Consider the following 24,569-nt stretch of genomic DNA (forward strand, 5'->3'; position numbering starts at 1 on the left):
AACATCGCACGACACTATATTTTCTTTTTGATTCTTCAACGGTTTGAGGTTAACTTGAAACTGTTGAGTTCAAAAGTACAACCCGTTTATTTAAAAGATATCTCGGTCTCTGGAAATGGCGGGTAGATTAAGTTGAAATTGTTGAGTTCAAACTAATATAGTTATTAAGTAAATGGATGACTGTAGGAATAATTTTCTATAAATTTCAAGATTAAAGTCAATTTCTGATTTTAATGGAAAATACTATTATAGTTTTTTAAAGTATTCGAGCCGGTCAACAAACTTATAAACATTCTGACAAACAGAACGAAAGATAAATATTATATATATTATCAAAGTATCACCATACAATATAAAAATATATATATATAAGCTTTAAAGGATATCTGATATATACCTTATTGCCTAATAAATATTCTAACAAACTTAACATACCTTTTATTGAGTAAATGTACAATTTTTAATCTTAAAAGCTTTTTAATTAATTAATTTTAATTGCATAATTATAATGTTTTTAACTGGAATCTCTCTCTCTCTCTCTCTGTTTAGTCAATGGAACCTTTAAACTGTCAAATCAAGTATATGTCTGCCCACTTACCTAAAGACCTTTTAAGTCTGAGCTTTGACAGTGACCGTACGTTCTGCACCTTAGACAGTCTGATTCAATAAAAAATATTCTATTTATGAATTGATTTCAATAACTGAAACGTAAAAAATTCTATTGAAATCTAAGACTCACAAAAACAAAGCCTTATAAGCACGAGTGTTAGAAGTTTGCCTTAAAAGTTTAATAGGAAAAAATCGCGTCTAAATCGGCGTAACCTGAACACTTGTCTTGTAGTATCGGTAATGGAATTTTTGTAGCTACAACAAAAAAAAAATATATTAGAAAAAAAAACGCGCGTAACAAGTTTGTGATGTGAAATATAAATGAAGTGGGCGTGTGTGAAATTTTAATATAAAGATATTCTCTAAACGTTATTGTAAAAGTATCTCAGTTTAATGCAAATTAGATAAAAACAAATTAATTATGCACAAAATTACAATTTAATTACATGTAAACAAGAAATAGTTTAAAATTAGTTGTGTTCGTTTTTCTATTTATACAAATTCGAAATTCATTCACACAATTTTTAGTCGATTCTATACAATCGGTCCGAATAGACAGATAAAATGCTCTATTATATAAATTATGTTATATTTAAGCGGTGCTTTAAAAATGCTATACAAGATTTTAATACTTTTGAATGTATGAATAGATCAAGTTTTGACGTAAAATATATACATAAATGATTCTAATTTATCCATATTTATAAAAAATGTATATCTATAGAATAAGAACTAGAATAGCTTATATACAATTCACCTAGTACTAGTTTATAATCATTATTTGCTTAATACTCTTCAGAAAATAATTTATTTTTTTATTTGTGATCAAAAATATTATTCCTGAAGATAACTATCGAAAATAGTCGCAATATCGGAAAAATATTTTAATGAAATATAATATTTTTAAATATAAATAATAATTTATAATTTTTTTATATCTGTTTAAATGACCAATTAGACTATACCGTTTTATAATTGTTATTTAATGCTCTTTATTTCTTACAACTTTCTTAAGCGGGAAGACTGGATAAATATTCAACCAGTAAGGGCTAATGTTTATTAACTGCTTAACCCTGTTAATTGTTTACAACCTTCTTAAGCAAGATGGTTTGAGAAACCCCATTTAAATACTTTTATTTTAAAATTTTTTTAAGTTTTCTTTGATGTTCCATTTTACTGGATTCGAAAGATATAGTGATTTAAAGTACAATGTATTATCTAAAATATAAAATAATTTACACTATATTTTAATTTAACTAAGGTCGTCTCTGAGAGTCTTACAAAGCATAGTCAAATGACAATGAATTTTTGGGACTAGTGAAACTTGGTGGTATTACAACTAGTGGCTAGTTCTAATTCATTATTCCATCCATTTACTATTTCATGCTTCAAAAGCTTACCCAAAAGGATATGTCTTATCTCTTTTGATGTTACCTTAAAAATGGCAGTAATAAATAATATATTCAGAGACTCGTCTAAAAAAATGTGCAGATATTTTAATCCATGACAAATTCTTGGTACAGAAATATTAGATATTAAAAGTAGTTACTGAGTAAGAAATAACTCTAAATGTAAATTACAAAATTGGAAAAATTTATCCACAAGCAAATATGAAGAACCGTTTTTCCGATATATTCAATTATCAGCCAGCATAGTACGCGAAAACCTAATATATAAACTGTTGGCGAAGGCTTGGATTAATGCCAAAGTTTAAAGGCAATCCAAATAGCTTAAAAAATTAAAAAAATATAAAAAAAGAAGTTGACAAGTTGCTTAGTCTAAATTCAACTGTACTTAGATTTATTAGTGATTTGGTTATTGGACATATTCCTATTAATCCCTATCATTTAATATAATAATATAATATAAACTGTTAGACAAGGTTTGGGTCAATTCTAAACTTCTAAGGGAATCCAAATAGCTATAAACAACAACAATATAATATTGAAAAGTTTCACTGCCTAAATAGACCTCTGCTTAGATTATTTATTATAATTAAACATATTCCCGCTAACTATTATCTCTCTATAGTGACCATAAATAATCTTGACAAGTGCAAATTTTGCAAAATGGTTGGTGGTCCTATCTGCTCACACAGTGCAGTTGCAAAAAACCTATAGAGGTCTGGTATTTTAAGTAAAGTGATATTGTTTCTTCTATTAATATACCTAATTAGTCTTTAAATTGCTTTGAAGATAACACAATTGATTGATCTCAGTGTATTTATGATATTTGCTAATTATTTTATAATAATAACAATATATAAAAGAAGTTATTGCAGATAACGGGCTTTTATTTTTATGTTTTTATTTTTTCGTTTTTTAAATAATTTTACCAAATAGTTATTTTGTTTTAAATAAAAAAAAATTATCGGGTTTCAAAACAGTAAAGTTATATAGTTATATATATAGTTATGTACATATATAGTTACATATATAATAGTTATATATATAACTACATACATATATATATTGCTGGGATTTTTTCTGTACTGAAGTCATACTACTTCAAAATGTCGATACAAATTTTCCAGATAGCTTCTCTTATACAAAATTCTTTTATTTTGCAGGGAAATCTATTTCTTGAAAAACGTGGTTACACAGCACTATACTAGATTAATAAAGGGAGTAACTGGCTACTAAATTGTAATTTTAAAGTAAAAAAATACTCAAGAGTGTTGATTGATAACAGTAATTTTCGATCGTCAGCTAACATATACGAAAAAAACCATTTACACAATTTTTGTTAGTTCCAGTATTAGGTCAAGATATGATAACTTGTTGGTTTTGATATATTCAATTCTAGTTTTATGAATATTTCACCTGATCTTTAATGAATTTATATAGTGTTCTGATGTTCTTATGTATTTACGAGGTCTGCAATTATTATGGACTTTGATTAACGAAAGAGTTACTTATCATTTATATTCCTGCAATGATTGTTAAACTGTGTATATCATTCGTTAACTGCACCACAGGAGATACAATCATCATCATAAGCTTGGTTTTATCAATTAAAACATGTTAGTAAAAATTATACTCAGTTTAAAAGAGTATAATTGTCTTTATGTTAGCTCCTTGGTTAATACAGATTTCTTATCAATAAGATTTACTCCTTTCAAAAGACCTAAAATTTTAATATAACCCATATATTATAATTGTTACCTTTTAAATTTGAATTATTTTCATTTTAAAATTAATTTTATTTAATTTCTCTATTAAAATAATTTTCAATTCAATTTGACTAAATAGAAACTTTTAATATTCTGCATTAAATACAAACGTTAATATAAATAAATAATAATACATAAATAATAATAAATAAATATCAATATATCAATTTGTAGCTTTAAACATATTCAAAAACCTTTAGAGAAGCCCTCGTTGATAAGAACTAACGTTCATTGTAGACTAGTTTATAAATAAAGATTTATAATTATGTATTCATTAATTATCATGTAAAATTAAGTAAAATGTAATTTTATGCATGAATAACAATGCTAAGATTTCTACTGTAAACGAAAAGTGGGTGGGGTGCTCTTGAACAGAGGCTCTAAAATAGACCAGATATTTATAGACAAAATATGCGAAATGACAACATTGAAGCCAATGTTGCCAGAGCGGAGATGACCTAATATTGCATTATTTAAGTATAAATTTTATGCATTTTTTTGTAATTTAAAAAAAAAATAATATTATGCATTAATGCTTACCAAAGGATGCAATTACAACTGTCCTTGTTGTTCAATTGTAAAAATGTTCTGAAATAAGAAATGCAAATAAATTAATTTTATGAATAAATATTATCAGTTTTTCAAACAATTTTTTAAAAATTTTTTTTTAATTAATTATTATCAATTAATTATTATTGTGTATATAATAGTCTACTATATTTATACATACATATATATATATATAATAAATATATTCACGTTACTAGAAATGAGTATTTTTGAGGAAATACTCGGGTGTTGATGCAGGTTTGTGTAACGATGCTCTCGCCCCGATAAGTATTTAGCACTTAGTTTGCTGATTAGATTGCACTTGAGCTGCTTTGAATGGTAAGTAACAAGTAGAATTGTGTATACATAGATATGTATATAAATATGGCAATATATACATATATCATACTTAGAAGGTTAATTTGACTTTGTGTTTATATTCATAGTTTCAAGTTTATATTTACTAAACTGTTTGAATTTTAACCATATAATTATATGAGTACTAATATTGACTATTGCCTGAAATGTAAATGTTGGATACTACCGCCTGCTAGGAAGCGAAAATTATTGGAGATATGAAAAATTCATCACTTGTAATTAATTGAACATGCAAATCAGTCAAATATTTTTATAACATATTAATCTACTGACAATTAGTTGTTAAATTATTTTAGTGAAATTATTACTTAAAAATTAATTTCAGTAAATCTCTATAAGATTATTCTTAAACCGATCTCACAATATGCAATTCGGCTGTGGTATACAGCAAACAATTCTAACATTGAAATATTGCAAAGATTTTACTGAAATCACTTTACAAATGTTTAGTGGTGATGCGCCTTGGTATGTAACAAACGATCAACTACACCAAGACTTAGAGATTTCTTGTATAGGAGATGAAATAAAAAGGTTAAGTTGTAGGTACATCAATAGACTTGAAGTTTACTCAAATTTTCTCATCTTGTCTCTGTTAGACAATAGTGAAACAACAAAACGATTGAGAAGAAATCATATTCTAAATCAGAGCTATCCAAAGTATGGCCTACGGGCTTCATGCGGCCCCTGGCGAATATTTGTGCAACCCGCGATATGTTTCTTATCTACCATAAATAAACATGTATTTCAAACAGAAACCTTCTTGTTAACAGTCATTGATCATTATGCACTAACCAACAATTTTGATTGACCACCCAAAGCTGTCCAAAGTATGGCCTACGGGCTTCATGCGGCCCCTGGCGAATATTTGTGCAACCCGCGATATGTTTCTTATCTACCATAAATAAACATGTATTGCAAACAGAAACCTTGATCATTATGCACTAACCAACAATTTTGATTGACCACCCTTGGTTAAGAAGTTTTTCCAAATTTCTATTCACGATTGCCTTTTAAGAATATAAAATAATTTAATGAATAAATTTTAAAACACTTTATCGATCACTGCATTCCAATACTCATCATTTAACATTTACTAACCACCGATCACTTAACTGATTAACTCCCAGCACTTAGCACATATCGTCATGAAGCACATATCGTGTATACTATCTTCAGTTTGAATTGAAATTTATTCTAATAGTATATATAATTCTATTTATATAATATAATATATATTTTCTATTAATATATTAGAGTATATTTGACATATTTCATTGTCTTAAAAAATATTTTGAATATCAGATAGTATGAGTTTGTTGACATTCAAAATCCGAATAATTCTGGAATCTATAAAGAAATGTAGGCCTAAGATAATATATATTACAAATTAATTTTAACACTGTTCTTATCCTTATAGATTTCGCAGATCTCTTGTTTTTGCGTGTAATATTTTGAGTTAGAATCCTGTAATTATCTATTGGTATATACATTGAGAATCGCCAGATTTCCAACTTCTTTAACTGTTTGTGAAATAGCTTTTGATTTAAAAGAGACTTGGTAGACACTTGGAATGTCAGTAAATAAGTTGTCATTGACTTAGATTTTATTTGTTGTAAAATTCAATATATATAGTTTCCTTCACTGATATAGTTTCCTTCACTTTATTTTGAGGAAATATTTTTTTCAAAAAAGTTTAAGAACTGAATATCGAAAAACCAAGTCTACCATATCTAAATTTGAAAGTGAGAAACACTTTAAATACGTTTAAAAATACGTTTAAAAATCAAACCCATTGTTTCCCAACAACAGTTGTATTGCAGTAAACATGTTCTGAAACTAGTTTCATTAGTGAAAATACAAACTAGTTTCATTCGTGAAAATATATTAAACTAGTTTAATGTGGTCGGTGCGGAGAGTGATTAAATCTGAATATACATTGCATAGTAAGTAAGTAAGTAAGTAAGTATTAGTAAGTATTTTTAAAACAAAACATAATGTTTTATATATTAAACTTAGTAATTTATTGATTCTAAAATATTAAACACAAATGAACTGTTTAGCTTCTCAACTATGAACAATTTATTATCTCTCATAAAAATGTTATAAGTACTAAGTATATTTATTACTGTTATTATTTATATTATTTTTTTTGTTTTTATTCTTCGAAGCAATTTTTGCAAATGTATAATATTAGATAAAATCTGTTTAGTAGCATGGAAGAAAAGTTTCGGGCAATATGATTATGTGTCTATGCCTCAAAAACAGAAATAAGTCAATTCAATCGTATTTCCATGGCATAAATGCACTATCATATCAGCAGCACCGACATAACATACATAACATATATGTAATGTCTGCAATTTTAAATGCTTGTTTGTTTGTCTTTGAGATACTTTATCAGTGTTTGGCTTTTTTAATTTAATGGTCATTATATTGTTATGTACTCTACAGATAAATACCATAGATTTTTTTGGCAATAAAATATTTTATAATTCTTAACGCTGATACCTATAGTTCTTATCAAACAAAACAACTAATATATTCCAGACAATATAATAACAAACTGATTTTGATTAGTAATTAACTAGATTTAGTTTGCAAAATGCGGATATTTTATTTTTTAATTAGTATTTGAACAGAAATAAGAAATCATACTAATTTTATTATGAATAACATGTGCCATACTTTACAAAATTTCCAAAACTACCAAAATTTTCTTGCAAAAATACTATATTAAAAATTTTTCAATATTAATTTCCGACGTATTACGGAATGACGCGTATTATAAAAAGACGAAACTATTTAAAAGTTTGAAGTATTCAAATAGAAATGAAAAGAGAACAACAAAAATTTTAGTTATTTTATTGAAATTTGGCCGACCATACAACGCTATTTCGAAATCGCCATCTAAAAGCATAAACAATTTTCTTAGGGTACTTAATGAGGGCACGGTTTTTCAGGCTGAAATTTTAGCGATTTCAGAAACATGTCGGCAAATTGCAAGTCACATCAAGTCTTGGGAACTCATCAAAAAGGATCATGTAAACACTGCAAGGCTTACTACAGTCTTTTGTGATGATAAGTGAATGGAAATCCACGCAGAGAAACTGTAGACTTCTCATTATCCCGACTGCAGAAGTTGTAGAAACTGACAGTAATAATAAACCATAAAAAACTTTCTCTGTAATGCACGGATTTGGCGTCCAGAAGAAATATTTTTTTATAATGATTCTTCTTTGACACTTTATCAGACTGTTCATCAGTAAATACGAAAGACCTTTTAAATTATTTAAATACGACAGAAAGAATTTAGGTCACACTTTTCTATTCCTCGCGTTCTTGCGAGGAATGTGGTAGCAAAACGCAGAAAAATCGCTAATTGGGGTATATCGAAGTTATATACAATGGAAGGGTATTTAATTGTGGTATATGGTTACGTCACATATTTTTTTTATATATAAGTTTATTTTGCTTTCTATTTTACTATATATTTCAAATAAGATATCCACTTTCATTCATCAATACATTTAATAGTAGATGACAGCAATTTTATACAGTGACACAGAGACCTTAATAAATTTACTTAATACAAATAGACTTGGTAGATTTTACATTCTAATTATATTAAATATAATATATATTAAATTAAATTAAATATAATTATTTAAGATAATATTATAATGAAAATATACTGTTTATAAATTTATAATGTAACAATTCGAACTGGAGTTTATAACTAGAATTTATGATGGTGAAAGAAACCGCTACAATTTTTTTGTTCTAAGTTCGTAGCTGTGTTACTATTTGAGGTTTAGACACAATTTGTTACCGAGTGGGCTAACATCATCAATAACAGCACCCGTTATTGCCCACTCCCCCTTTACTTCTCTTATTATATCAAGAAAGACGTTTCGAGTCAATTGCTTGAACTGTAAGGAACTTGCACGCTATACGAATAATTATCTTAGTAAAGCTATGATAAAAAATGTGTGGAGGAGTGGACCAAATGCTAAAATAGTTCTATTATATGCAGTAGGCTCTATTTTAAAAAGATCAAAATATTCGGATCACTAAATAATTTTGTTTGACTGATAACTTTATTTGATTATTTTTATTGAGTAATTTAAATAAATTTTATATGAAATAAACACTTTTATTCTAATTATTCAAAAGTTGGGTATATGAAGTCTCTTTATACGTTAATTGTTTAGCAAATTTGTTAGAAAAATTTTTTACTATCAAATTATTTTAATTTGTATTGTAGCAACAACATCGACATAAGAAAAGCAACAACATCAGTTCTGATTGTGCATTGAGACGAGATACTTTGTGTGCTGTGCTGTTCTATATTTGTTTGACAGTGAAATAGCTAAAATTATATAAAAGTTGATAAGACAAGCAACAGTTTGCAACCTTCAAATCTTGAAATTTTAACCAAAATAAACAAATGTGTTTTTTAACCGACGAGTACATTGATAACCTTTATCAAAATAAGAAATAAACGTTAGGTATGAGGTTTTTGTGTGCACAACATATAAAGTCGAACTGAAAATGTATCAAAACCAAAAAAAATTAATTGTACATAGCTCTGAGTACACATAGTAGTGTCTGTTTATTGACTTCATGTTTTGTTTCGAAATCCAATCTTAGTACCTCAAACAGATTAAGAGATCTTGGTCTCTACTCGTAGAAGAAAACACACATTTCAAAACGCTGTCAAAATAAACATTTTATATAGTATTGTATTAAAAACTGTTCCTTTACTCGACTGTGAGACAACTCTGAAAATTGATTGTAAAGAGATATCAGCACATCAAAAAACATTCACTACTTGTTAAAGATACGTTGAATGTTTTTATAAAATTTCTAGCATAGCGACATCTATGGTTAAGTAATGGTAGGTGATTGATACATAAATGATTTAAACATAACATATACTCTTACACTATATAATTAATATGTGTTCTTAATAGGATTTTATGCAAAAGTCTTAGATAGTATTCTCAAAACATTTACAGAATCCCTTTAAAACACAGTAACTCAAAATAATACTAGAATAGAGCACTTTTATACAACAATTATTCATTAGTGTTAAATAAATACAAAATCACTATATAATCAGATACTATTAAGACAAAATAGTTGAATAAGAGCTTGTGCTCTAATACCATTAATATAAAAATATCGCTTTTTCTAATAGATTCTTCTTCCTTTTCCGATACTTCACTTTCTTTGAGAGCCTATTACAATCTTTTATATGTCTTTTGAAGTACTGCCTTTTTTCTGGTTGTTTTTTTTTTTTTTTTGCATCAAACAAGAATATGTTTTAGAAAGTTGATGATGTGTTTTACTATGAGAATGACTGAAAGGTCATGCTATATTTTTTGTAGTATTTTATATTCTCGCAGCGCATCGTATTATAATTTTACTCTGTCAGTTTTTGGAGAACATCAAGGTTTCCTCACAAACAACTACTGGGCGACATTATCGAACTTAATCATTGAACGAAAGATTATTAGGATCAAGCTTATTATAATAACGCTCAACAACTGAAAATATTGGTGCCTCATAGCTAAAAATAATGCATTTTTTTTAGTAATTTGCATTGGAAATAGCATCAAAACTTTAATGAACTCCATCAATTTATTTGTTGGTATTTAATTTTCAAGTGTAAACAGGATCGCAAATTGTTTCGAATGTGAAAATTACCAGTAATTATACGTCTATAGCAAATTTAGCCAACAATCTTCACGGTAAACTCGAATATTACATCACATATGCAGAACAAATTTATCTCAACGGATTATACTCTGTTGGTTTGTAGTCCAGGTATTTCACTCATACCTGGACTTTTGCAGATTTAACAATCTTGTGAATGCAGAACGTAGGTTTTTGAATCTTATTACCACACTATGTTGTGGTAATAAGAATTTACTTAGTTTTGACTAGGCTACTTTCGAACTGATCTTCAAGCAGATGTTGCGACTTAGCCTACAGTAATTCTAGCATATTGATATTTGACGTCTGTAAAAATTCTTTAGCGAGTAAGATGTATTTCTTGAATATTATGGGGAAAGTACTATAAGAATATAAAGTATAGATTTCAAATTATTGTTATTATATTTTGTATTATTTTATTTTATTTTGATTTATTTTATTTAATATTATTTTATTTTATTTTATTTTATTTTATTTTATTTTATTTTGATTTATTTTATTTAATATTATTTTATTTTATTTTATTTTATTTTATTTTATTTTATTTTATTTTATTTTATTTTATTTTATATTTATTTTATTTTATTTATTTTATTTATTTTTTTTTTATTTTATTTTATTTTATTTTATTTTATTTTATTTTACTAAAAATAATTTTATTAAATATTTATTAACTTATTTTATTTGTTTTATTTCAATTAATGTTATTTTTTATTTATTTTTTTTAATTTTTTCAATTAATATTCTGTTTTAAATGATTTTTAATAATTATAATTTAATTTCATTTTAATTTATCCTAGTTTATTTTATTTTGTATTATTTTATTTTATTTTGATTTATTTTATTTTATTTGGTTTTGTTTTATTTCACTTTATTCCTCTCATTGTTTTTATTTTTTATTTCGTTTTATTCTCTTTTATTTTCTTTTATTTCTTTATATTATTTTATCTTATTATATTTTATTTTATTTGATTTTTCTTTTAATTTAATTTCATTTTATTTTATATTATTTTATTTTACTAAAAATAATCTTATTTGATTTTTGTGTAATTTTTTTTACTGATTTATTTTATTTATCTTATTTCAATTAATGTTATTTCATAAAAATAAAATTAATTTTTTAATTAATAAGCTACTTTTTAATTAATAAGCTATATAATTTTTTAATAATTATGATTTAATTTCATTTTAATTTATCCTACTTTATTTTATTTTGTTATATTTTATTTCAATTTATTTTATTTTATTTGGTTTTATTTTTTTTCATTTTTTCCATTGTTTTTTATTTTTATTTTATTTTATTTTATTTTATTTTAATTTATTTTTCTTTTTATTATTTTATTTTATTATATTTTATTTATTTTATTTTGTATTTTATATATATTTTTTTTATTATTTTATATTTTACTTTATTTTATTTTATATTATTTTATTTTATTTTTTCCATTTTATATTATATTATTTTATCTTATTTTGTATTATTTTATTGTTTGTTTTTATTGTGTTGTATATTATATAATTGTTTTGCTTTATATTTTCATTTTAATTTATTTTTTTTTGTATATTATATATAATTTGTATTATTTTATATTATTTTATATTTTGTGTTGTTTTATTTTTTTTTATATTATTTTACATTATTTTGTTGTTTCCTTTTACATTTTTATTTTTTTTTCATTTAATTTTATTTTGTTTTATTTTATTTTATATTATTTTACATGATTTTGTTGTTTCCTTTTACATCTTAAGTTTTTTTCATATAATTTTATTTTATTTTATTCTATTTTATTTTTTCGCTTTGTAGATTATTATAATATTATCATTCACTGAATGATAACTTGAAAGGCACAGTCAAAGTTATACGTCAGTTCTCTGGTATTACTTGTTTGTTAGTTTGTGAATCTTCATTCTATGGCACCTGTGTCCAACATGAATATTTTTAAACCATAATAAAGTTTACCATATAAAAGTTTACATTATATTGTGTACCTATCTTGTCAGGTGCGTTTACAAATTCTTTTGGACTTAGCTGGTTGCCCATTTTACCATCGGCTTAATTGTAACTCAGCTCACTCGTCTCATTAAAAATAATTAAGTCCATGTCTACTTAAAATAAGACACATAGGCATATTATAAAAAGTTTCAAGCTCATTATACATATGTCTTTAATAATCAATAATTTTGGAATAATTTATTGAAGAAATTATTCAAGTCATTGATCTTTCGTCCACACTATAACTATAACTTTAACTATATAAAACTATAACTCGCTTACGACGTGTCTTTCTCATCTGATACGACAGAATGTAGATTATTTATCGGTGTGTGTCTGACATATACTCGAGTATCTCATTTAAATTCAAACATTCGCGGTCGCAGACAAAAAATCAAAATTTATTCGCACGCCGCAAATATTTCATATTACACTCAAGCCATTCTATGCGTTTAATTCGAAGATAAAATATATATAATGAAATTTATAAAATAAAAAAAAGATAGTAAATGTGGGCAGCTTTTTAAATTTCAGAAAACAATTTATTTCATTTAAAATATTCTCACATAAAATTTGTTCATAAAGTTGACAATTCAACCCAAACTGAGATAAAAATTTTATCATTAAATGAAGAATCACTATTTCAGTAATTGAACTTGCATAGATACACAAAATATTATCGAAACAAAAGTTTTGATTTCAAGAAAAAAAGATAATGAACTTTTTAGCAATACAAATTAGATCTTAGAGTCTCAAACCTTCATAAAATTTGAAAGAACTTATAGAGTAATGAACTTAATATAGGAAATAGGTAAAAATACGCTTAATATATTATTTACTTTATAAAATACTTTATTAAATCGAATGAAATAAAGTCGGAAATTATATATCCAGATCAAACTTTGCTCAAGGGATTATACTCTGTTGGTTAGTAGTCCAGGTATTTTATCCATACATATATCTGTTGTTTTTTATAGATTTAACAATGTTGTGCTAATAATGCAGTTCTATATGTATAAAAGTTCCCGGTTAACATAGTTCTGAAATAATAGGACTAAATCTTTAGAACTCATTAAAATGGACCGCGTGAATACTGCAAGGCTTAATGCACTTCTGTCTGGACATTGCTATATAGGAAACCCCTCAGAGTAACTGCGTATTTATACTCATACTCATTGTAAAGGTTATGGAAACTCAAAGGAAAAAGAAACTATTAAGCATTTCCTCTGTGTCTGCTCGATTCTGGGCTCCTGGGCTCCTGGAAGCAGTTTTTTGACAGTTCGTAAAGAACGAAGAAACTATTAAACTATCTAAATTTGACAAGATGAATTTATTTTCTGCCTTTTTATGTCCTAAGATTTAAATATTTTATTTTTTAAAATTTCATACTCTTATTCTAACCCTCCTCCAATTTGACGTGGTTTTGATTTAACAATGGATTGTATTAGAGTCAACAATTTTTAGTAACTCTTTTGTGAGACTATATGCGCTTATATACATTATCTTTCAAGGTGTCGAAAATTAAAGTTGTAAACTTTTTAAATTGATACCGCAAACAAATAACTTGACGTGCCATCTTGTGCCGATTAGTATACGTAATTTTTACACTGAGGACGCAAATGATGGTGACCCAATAAACGCACTTGCGATTTTCACTGAGAAATTTCAAAACTAAAAGCCCGATATTACGAAAATTAAACTTTATTTACATACGAGTACAATACATAATGGTAAAAATGGTTGTTAAAAATAGTTGTATTTTCTAAAATCCATTGGCGAATAGTATTACCAGATATATTGGAATATTCTGGAATTCCATTGATATATAGAAGCATTCTTCAGGCTGTGAAAAGGGTGTTTGAATTTTAATCAAACTGGAAAAAAGTCTTGTTTTAACGAATCGTAGTACATTGATTTTAATGCTAATTTTTTACGTTGTACGAATAGGTGCAACTTTTCTGATATAAACTGAATATAAACCGGGACGTTTTCCATGAATGTATATATGCAATTAGTTTAAAAGTTTGCAGCAATAATCTAAGCTTATTGTTTAACTTGTTTGAAGATCATCTATTAAAAAATTTATTTTTCCACCTTAAAATACTATAGCTTACTTTTTGAGTTAATTTTTAAAATTGAACTTGATTCGAAACTAAATAACCATAATTAGGGATCTTAATCCATAGTGATAAAGTGGTGTTCACATTTCTTTTTTATTATATCTAAAACGGTGCAGTTGTTGCATTTTTAGCGTATATCTTAGCATTTTGACCTAAAACTGAATACTAAATTTGGTTCATAGTGTTTGAGCCCTTCTTAGTTACTTGACGATCTTCCAAAACAGTACCATTTATTTTGACATCGTTTTGTAATGTGTTCATTATGTACTTCATATGGATCGGCCTTAGGACTTGTACGAACAGTTTTTATCACACCTGCTTACTTGAAAGCCATTGTTTTTGAAAAATCATATTGACCTGACACATTTTTTATTTTGTTATCAATTTGCATTGTTTTAAAACCTTTCCTTAGAGGTGCGATAATCAAGTACGATATCCAATTTATTCTGTTGTTAGAGATTAACAGAAGTCAGAAATCAATTTCCTGGCCTGTACACAGAGAATGAATTAAACGATCAACGATCGAAATGAAATTTTGGTTATATTTTTATAAAAGATGAAATATTTAAATGGCTTTGAACTTAGGTTTTACTACTGACAAATAGATGGCGTTATGTGAACTTGTTGAACAATCGAGTGTTATGATCAAGTTCAAAAATTATATGGAAATTTTTGATAAATACAATCATTAATATATTGAACTAAAAATATGATACATATATATATATATATATATACATATATATATAAAATATAAATATAATGTAAAATTATTAAAACTATTCATATTTTATGTGTTCATTGTCACAATATTTATTTATTAATATTTTTGTCTGGTATTATCACTGATAATGCCTTCTTCCAAAAAAATTGCTTAATATTCCTGATAAGATTTGACCAACTTAAGTAGAAAATTTAGCGTACTGACAGTCAGACCGTAACATTTTTGTAAGAAATAAAAAAATTAAAATTTTATTAAAAATAAAATAAACTAAATAATTTATTTATTTTCGACTACAAAGTATGCGTTATAAATTTTTGTGCTTTATTGTTGAGATATTGTCATTTCCAGAGTCTTAAGAGATAATAGAAACTAAATTGCATAAGTTTAATATTTACTTTGCGGCATTACATATTTAATCTTTGCGCTGGAAACATAAAAATAAATTCGAAGTTAAATGCAGAAAAATCCGCAATGGATTAACATATTTTCTATTTAGATAAGTTAATGCAGTTTAAGAAATGAAAGATAAGCAAAAATTTATCAAGATATATTTCTCATGCTACCATGAGATACTCGATTGTCTTACTGGGAATTACTTTCAAGTCTGAGTCTTCTAAATCAAAATCGTCATCGGGTAATTCATGATCATTGAAAGAAAGAAATTAGATTTGTATATGCATGCATTTACAAATCTATATATATATTATATATATTTATATGCAAAGATTTTTAAAAAATTATTAAGCGAACGTCATCAAAATGATTAGACGAGTAGACATTATAAATAATTTAAATTAAAAGATGAATATTTGGTATTGTTTTTGAAACTCAATGTAGGGACGCAGACGGGGTTACCTTCGACGTAATTATAATAAATCTTTAATATTGTTTTCGGAATATTCGACGATGTGAATGTGAATGGACTATGATTTTACGAATTGACAGAATAATACGTAAATGAAATATATGAGTATATTGATTATTAACAAAACAAATAGAAAAAACAAGAAATAGACTTCTAAGAAATACAGTTAAATGAAAACAATTATGAAGAAATCATTTTAATATATAAATTATTTTATATATATTTACATATATATAAAAAAATTGAATTAAATATATTAAAAAATAACTCAATATAAAACAACAATTTTTATGACTGGTCTTTAATTTCACTGAAATTATGCCATGAAAAATGTTCATTAGAAGTTTTAATACTAGATTTCCAACTTGAAAGAAAAGTAAAGCATGACATCATCAGATAATATGACAAGCCAGAGATTATTATACAGTTATGAAAAATATTATTTAAATAGATAGTGTATTGGATCCTAAAAGAGTAAAGCACTGCGACTACAGTAGATCAATTGATTTACAACAAAACTACACACAATCAATTTTTCGAAGCATTAAAAGCCGCCCGTATAGGATTGTTTAATATCAAAATAAAAATTAATAACCTGCGGTATGCAGATGACACACTTATTTTAGGATCCAATAATAATGAGCCCACCCTACTGATGAAGGAATTGATATCCATAAGTCTGCGGTATGGACTAGGGATCAACATTTCCAAAACAAAAGTTATGATAGTTGACAGACAAAATATTAACCAGCCAAATGTAACGACAATTGCAGGATTCGAGAAAGTAGATGAGGTAGAAACTCTGGAACAACTGGTTGTAGAGGGAAAAGTAAGCGGAGGCATATCACGAGGACCATATTTTAGTTAATGGTCGAATAATTGACCCAGTACTTGAAATGTACTTTATAAAAAATTAAAAGGACATGAATGTTTTTCTAATTATATTAGATGGTATGTACTGGTCAACTTCGGGCTAAATGGAGCATTCGAGAGTAAAATTTTTTGGAATATATATGGCCCCTTACGCGTTGGTAACGAGTATTGAATTAGATAAAACATTGAACTGTGTTAGCTATGTGGTGGAAATATTTTTTTCTATTTAATACTCCTCTGAGTTAGATGACTAAATAATATGGAATCATGTGGAATTGTTTTAAAAATATATGAAAATACAAACAGCACATCCAACTCTCAAACTATCATTTAAATTGATTACATCAAAGTATCTGACTTAAAATATCAGTAATAACTCAAGAATCGGTAAAGTCTTAAAAGCATACAAATACATTATTTAGTATAAATATACGCTGATACATAAAAACGGAACTAAAATACGTGATTTAGAAGTAAGATTTCGATAAATGCGTAGAGTTTCCTGATCATTTCAACTATATATAATATAAACACTTGCTTGATACTATTACATCACTTGAAGGAGTTAATTGTTTGGGAAATAATCTCCATTAACAAATAAATGTTTTTTATTTATGAAAATTAAATTTATTTATTATCTAGACATGGACTTCGTATATACTTTACAGAAATTGAAGAGATGGAAATGAAGATAAAAATCATTTATAGTTATGGTGTTAGCTCCTGAACAAAATATGAAATCTTTTCAAAAAAATTTTTTTCTTGAAAGTAAATATCTGGTGAATTTATTTAAAAGTATATTGAAGTAATTGCTATCACATGGTTTTAAAGAAAGTCAATTGGAAAGTTAAAATATATAGATCGAAATAGATTTTTTAAAGAGTAAATTGTAGAATAAAGTCTATATGAAAGAATCAAACTTACAGGAACTCTTTTTCAAGTACTTGTATAAAGATGATGACGCTTTAAACAATTTTACTATTTTGGAGACCCTTAGTCGGGTCCAGTTTATAATGTGAATTGAATTGTTTTTACATACAATGTGTTGTGATGAGTCTCCTACTTTTAGTGCTTTAAATAAGCAATCTACATCAAATTTTTTTTTTTTTTTAATTATAAGTGACAGTAGAAGTGTATTAATGATCAAAAGGATTAGTTAATTATCAAAAATATTGGACTGATTGTTTTTCGGTTCTCGAATCGCACCAATCGCTGCTACTAAATTCGCTGTATGTCAAAAAGATGCATGTGTTTGTATGTATTTGATCACTGTTAGTTATCGTCACGCCACGCGATTCAAATCCACTATTTTATAAACAAATTATAATATTATAACAATTAGAAGTTAGATGAAGATGGATGCAAGAGGCAGAAGTGTGTGCATCAATGGGAGAGTGATGCGAATACACAGCCTAGCCTCCTCAACAACCAACCTCACCTACATGGGGTGCATCCTGTTCTCCTATACGACGTTCAACCGATCAAACACAGGCGGTATAACCTTAAAACACATAGGAGAAACTCTCTAGCTACCTGGAGTGAACTGGTCCTCCAGGTTGGAGGTTGATCGCAACATCAACTACGCAACCTTCTTTAAAAAAGAAGGCGGTCAAGGTTCACTCTGGATTGCAGTGTCAAATATGAAAAAGAAGAAAATAGAGACATATTATAAATCTGAAAGTAACTGTCTTCGACAACAATTAATTTTTAATAAAAACATTAATTAATAAAGAAGTTTGTTTTTGTTTTAAGTATGGATGTATATTGTATATGCAAAATATAAAATAATAATAGAAACATTAATTAATAAAGAAATAAAGAATAATGTATATACGAATATTCATAAATTTTTAAATTAGTACATATATGTAGGTACACACATATGTACATAGATATGACATATATACGGACGGACAGACAACTAGAATATAAATATTTAAATTGTATTTTGTTTAACTATTCAAAAGGTAGAAGTCTGAATAATTTTTTAAAAAGAAATCAAATTTAAATAATAAAGTAATAAACATTATTACCCAAGAAATTATATAAATCGTTTTTATGGAGCTTTCTAACCGGTACCGGTATGATTATGTATATCAATTTCTTAATGAATTATAAATATAGAATTTAAATGAAGTCGTCATGAATATGATTTGCAAGGCATTAATAAAAAAGCCAGACTTACGCAAATTATTAAAAAACGAAAAAAAGAATAAGGAAAAAAAATTATTTATTCGAATCAGTTCACGTCAAATTATAAATAAGAAAAGAAATAAAAATTAAACAATATTCTACTATATCTTTTTACTACATTCAGCACACAACACTGTGACATTGGTAACTTCTCTGGTGTTGTCACATATAGAATATAATTGGAATATAGCAGATCTTTTATATTAATAACTGACTCTAATCGAACAGAAGACACATAGTCTTTGGAATGAATATATGTGTTTGAGAATGTTTATAATATCATACCGAAAAAAAATCCTCAATCGTGTTTTGTCTTTCTGACCCAAATTAACCCAGATCGCATATATTTCTAAGATAGTGCTGCGGGAAGAAAACGTTTTGAGCAGGAAACCGTTGGCTTAGGTACCCGTGGCAGAGAACGTTCACATTTTCAGTGGAAGGAAGGAACTGGGGACAACAACCAACGAATCGGGCTGGCTAGAAGACAACACACATCTGTAATGATCAACTAAGTAAGCAAGAAATTAATGCAAGCTAACATGACTAATTATCTGCTAAGCTCATGGCCAACTAAATAGGAAATCCAAACTTATACTATAATCATTTTTAATAAGAGAAGTTTATTATTAATACAATTCAAAACTTTTTAACCAGTAAATTTAGTTTTTCAGATAAATTTGTTCCTTATTTTTGGTGGTAAGTGTTAATCTTAGATTAGACTTGGAATTATACTATATGCTGATCATTGGGACTTTATACACTGTTTTTTTATTAATCAATTAATCAAAGTCTATGCTAAATTACGGATCATTACTAAAAAGTAAGGTAAATGTTTAATTTAAATTTCATTCAGCATTTAGCATTGTTCAATTTCAAAGAACATTCTTTTGGCAATAGGGAGCTAAAAAATTCGGTAACCGTCCTTCCTAACTGTTAGGCAATCATTATTATCATTGGTCTTTACCTAACCTAGTTTTCATTTTGCAACATCTTTTTTACAAGTTTGAATCCCCTTTAACTGAGGCCCAGATTATCCAAAATAGGTGCCATTTTATTTTGAAGGAAAATCTGCAATTGATTTTCTTATGTGACGTACCCAGCCCAGCTTAATTGTTTATATGATTGTCGGCAGTTGTATGAGTTACACCGTGGTCTCTCTCCAAATTAATTTTAAAAATGCCATTAGGTTTCTTAAAATTAAATAAAGCAAAAAATAGTAGGTGACTAGAAGGTTCGATTAATTTCTTTTCAATCTGTCATTTTAAGGAATTTTTATCGAAGAACAATATATTTGATCTAAAAAAGCATTTACGCTTACTACCAAATATTAGTTTAGTAAACTCAATTCGGTTTCAATAAAATATTTAAACAATGCATCAATAAGTCTCCCAGACTAAACATTAATTAAGACATTAGTTAGTTAAGACCATTCATACTAATTTTAGTATAAATAGTTAATATAGTTTGTTAAGTTTCAACGCTTTTGTTTAAATATCGATGGCATTAAATGATAATAATTCTGCCAAAATCCATGGTTATTTCAAAAATAAGAAAAAAACTTTCGTTTAAAAATTCATCTATTCGAAAATATATATTTCATCTAAAGTTAAGAAAGCGCCGAGTATATAATTTATGTTCTACCTTGAAAAAACTATCAAGAGTGCATCTTATACTGTATGAGGATTATGATGCGCTTGAGAGAAGATATTGGGAATGGAAATTGCTTCATATACATATCAAACAAAATACTCTTTCAACAATACAGACGACTATATACTAAATCATTAATTATAATTGTCATGTTGATTACATACACCTTAAATTTGTTAGTCATTTATATTCGAGCGACATTCCAGAATATCATCATGCTGGGTTTGGATATAAGGTTTCAGACAGATCACAGACATAATTTCGCAAAGAATTTTTATTTAGTTTTTTTCGAATTTTAAAGGTTTTTTGTTTTTTAGAAATACCGGTTTCTTTTTTTTTATTCTTAAAATATTTTTCTTCGAATTAATAAAAATATAACAAAACAACAATTTTAACTTATGTGACTTCTGTAAGAATATTAATTAAGAATGTTGTGGTCTATATTGCTTCTACATTATATCGTCTACTTTTTTATGTTTATTTATATTAAAAAAAAAATATTTTTAAGTACTGTTATATAAAAGATTATTAATAATTTTTAAAGTAGCTTTAGAAATATAAATATCATTATTTATTATAAACATATATTATTCTGCTGATTTAAATTTTGATTATTATTTTTCTTGCTCTTGGCAGACAGGGATTAACGGTTTCGATTATATCGAAGTTATTTAGATTTTTTTTCTAGTTGGACTTATGGACAGATTTGTTTCGTCTACGCAAAAAAATATTTCATTTGTGCTATTTTGAAGAAAGCAGTATGTAACTTAGATCTCTAAGTATCGATTAGAATGTAAATATCTCTAAAATAGCTAATATCGTTCATAAATACCCCTGTGTATGATATCTCATCAGTTGTCTGGATAGTGTGAGAGATTCTATAAATATATGCAGTACTGATTAAATTTTAAACCCAACTTTGTTATTTGCTTTGAAGTCGTTTGGGTAAGTGTTATATAGAATCTCAAGCTCGGTATATAATACCGTTTATTTATCATACCGTATCAATATAAAGTGTTTGAAAAGTTGATCAGACTTCTTGGAAAAAATCTCGAGCTTTTTATAGAGTGGTAGGCAGTCATAGCTTTTTGGTTCAAATTTTAGTTCAGTTCACTATAATTGCTGCTTTGACCGCATAGTTATAACATAACAGTAAAAAAAATTATAATCATATCGAGATATATATAAATTCGTGCATCTCTAATTGATACTATCAAGATACTATCAAGATACTATCAAGATACTATCAAGATACTATCAATTACTAATAAACTATATACATCTGGATTTAACCATATTCATATACTATCAAATTATATATCTTTGCCACATGGCACACATTCATTATTAACCCGTTATAGAATCCGAAAATATGAATAAACTTATCACTCATTTTGAGGTCAGTGGGAAGTATTTCTTATAATACTTGATTTTATTGGCACTAGAGCTTCCTCTTTTGATTTAGTAATGAGTAGGTGCTATTTCCCAACATCTGGATATAACTTTCTAGCTTCTGAAAGCAAACAGCGTGGTTGATAAAATAATTTGTTTTTGAATGATTTGAATTTACAGACTTTAGTAGTTTAATAGCTTACTATATGATGTGGATATTATTTTAAAAAGCGCTCAACTATTTCTCCTATTTTTTTGTTTTGCATCTCTCCTGCCCTCTATATCTTAATCTTGCTAGAACTGGGTAATTGCGTAGGAAGTGCTCAATTGTTCCTTTTATTCTATATTTTTCTCTATAAATAATGCATTTTTCGTTAAAGGGACATCTAACTCTTTTGCAAGGGCCAATGATTGGCCAATGACTTACCAGCTCGTCACTAGATTTAACACTTCGATTTTAGCTTTGACCGTTAAGACTTTTATTCTTTTTAAAAGATTGCTTGATGATGTTATTTTGAATTTTTTTTTTTTTGTAGTATTTTAATCAGATTACTTTAATAAACAGAATAATCTAAATTTCTTTATAAAATTTGGCAACAACTATGAAATCAAGTTCATTAATTTTCTAAGTACCTTACTTACTCGGACTAATTACGATATCTAACTGTATTAGTGATCAGTATAAGTCCGAAATATTTATATAAGGACACATCAAATCTCAATATACACATCTTATTTACACTAATATAACCAAAATTTTAACGTTTGATATTAAGAGATACTTCAAAAGTTCTCCGAATACTTAGTATAAATAAGGTATATGGAAATCATTAGAATTTTTAGAATTTTTCGAATAAACTTTGATAAACGCGAACTCTCAGTACTATTATTATTCATCAAAAACTCTACCGACCTGTCTAGAGAATTTTTTCTGTTCCAAAAACAGAAATAAGAAGACGTTGTTTGCTGATGGGGGTCATGAAATTCGTAAAAGTAAGTGCACAATATACCATTATCAGATTATGAAATATATCTGAAAAAGCTAACATATGACAATAGTCTTTGACTGATTGATCATTCTTTCGTTTTATATATTCGTATATATTTATTCTTATGTTTTATTATATAATTGCAAGTACTTTTAATTTTTCGTAACTGAGAGTTCTGCTTTCGTGAATTGAACTGCTATTCAAAATATCAAATAGTCTTCAGATATCCCGAATTCTTGATATATGAAAGGAAATAAATAAATTTTGAATAATTCCTTATTTTCTGTTTCAGCGGTGGAAGCTAAATATTCAGTTGAGCAGACATTTGTCTTACACTACAATGCGAAGATGGTCTATCCCATCAATTTTCTCACAGATGCCATATTTTTCTTACTGTCAAATTTGTCACAATATTCCATGGTTCAAGAGTCGAAGGATAATTTAATGAAAAATATGCAATACCGCAGTATTTTGAAATTGGCTGCAGTTTAATTATGGCACCCTGTTTATAATAAATTTTAAACCTAATTAAATAACTATAAGTCTCTATGAGTGTAAAATAAGATTAATAGAAATTTATAACCTGATTTATGATGAAATGAGATTTTGATTAAAAAACATTATATTTAACATCGGTCGCTGAAATTAATTGCATACAAATAAAAGCAATTGTTTACAAAAAAAATGAATTAAATAATTCAATGTAATCTAAATACTCTTATAGCTGAATATAAGTTTTTTTTAATTATATATAGTTTTAATTGCTTTTAAATCACAGTTTTTATGATACAGTAGTTCATTAAGTTTAACACTTGAGAGTTTATTAGGGTTGTCAAATGCAGGTAGACACTGTAAAAACATTAATTGATAAAATTCTAGATAAAAACTATTTGTACCTGTAATATAACGTTTATAACGTGTAAGTAACGTAGTCATTACACCATGAAAATAATTTATCGCTTTCGTTGTGCTCATTGTAACTATTAAATATTATCTCAACTGCTGACTTTGATTGCGGGCCCTAAGTCCAGCAATTATAAATATTAACTGACTGGAATGCATACTACAAATTCACTTTCACTTAATCAAATAAAAGTAATAAATATTAAAAAAAATATTTATTATAAAGTTTAAACTATGAGAAAATATAAAGAATATCTGCAGCTCAAAAAGTACCCGGATTTTGTAAATAAAACACACAAATTTAAATTTTGTTCCAAATTTATTTTATCTCCTGCAAAATATGCTCCTTCTGAAGCGATACACATATGCCAATGCTTAACCCAATCTGCCATACACTTTTCGTAGGCCCGTGCAGGTATGGCTTTTAGTTTCTTCTGCGAA

The 24,569-nt window shown here is 26.6% G+C and overlaps 1 protein-coding gene across 1 annotated transcript in view; it reads right to left on the minus strand.

Annotated features, from left to right (window-relative positions):
• Positions 1-24,569, minus strand: part of LOC119687740 (excitatory amino acid transporter 1) — a 98,536-nt gene that overhangs the window by 53,311 nt on the left and 20,656 nt on the right. Inside the window, exon 3 of the mRNA XM_038102179.1 lies at positions 4,322-4,369. The gene's annotated coding sequence lies outside the window, so the exon portion shown is untranslated. The remainder of the gene's footprint in view (positions 1-4,321; positions 4,370-24,569) is intronic.

Source organism: Teleopsis dalmanni, chromosome X (genome assembly GCF_002237135.1).
Source record: "Teleopsis dalmanni isolate 2A chromosome X, ASM223713v2, whole genome shotgun sequence".
Taxonomy (NCBI): domain Eukaryota; kingdom Metazoa; phylum Arthropoda; class Insecta; order Diptera; family Diopsidae; genus Teleopsis; species Teleopsis dalmanni.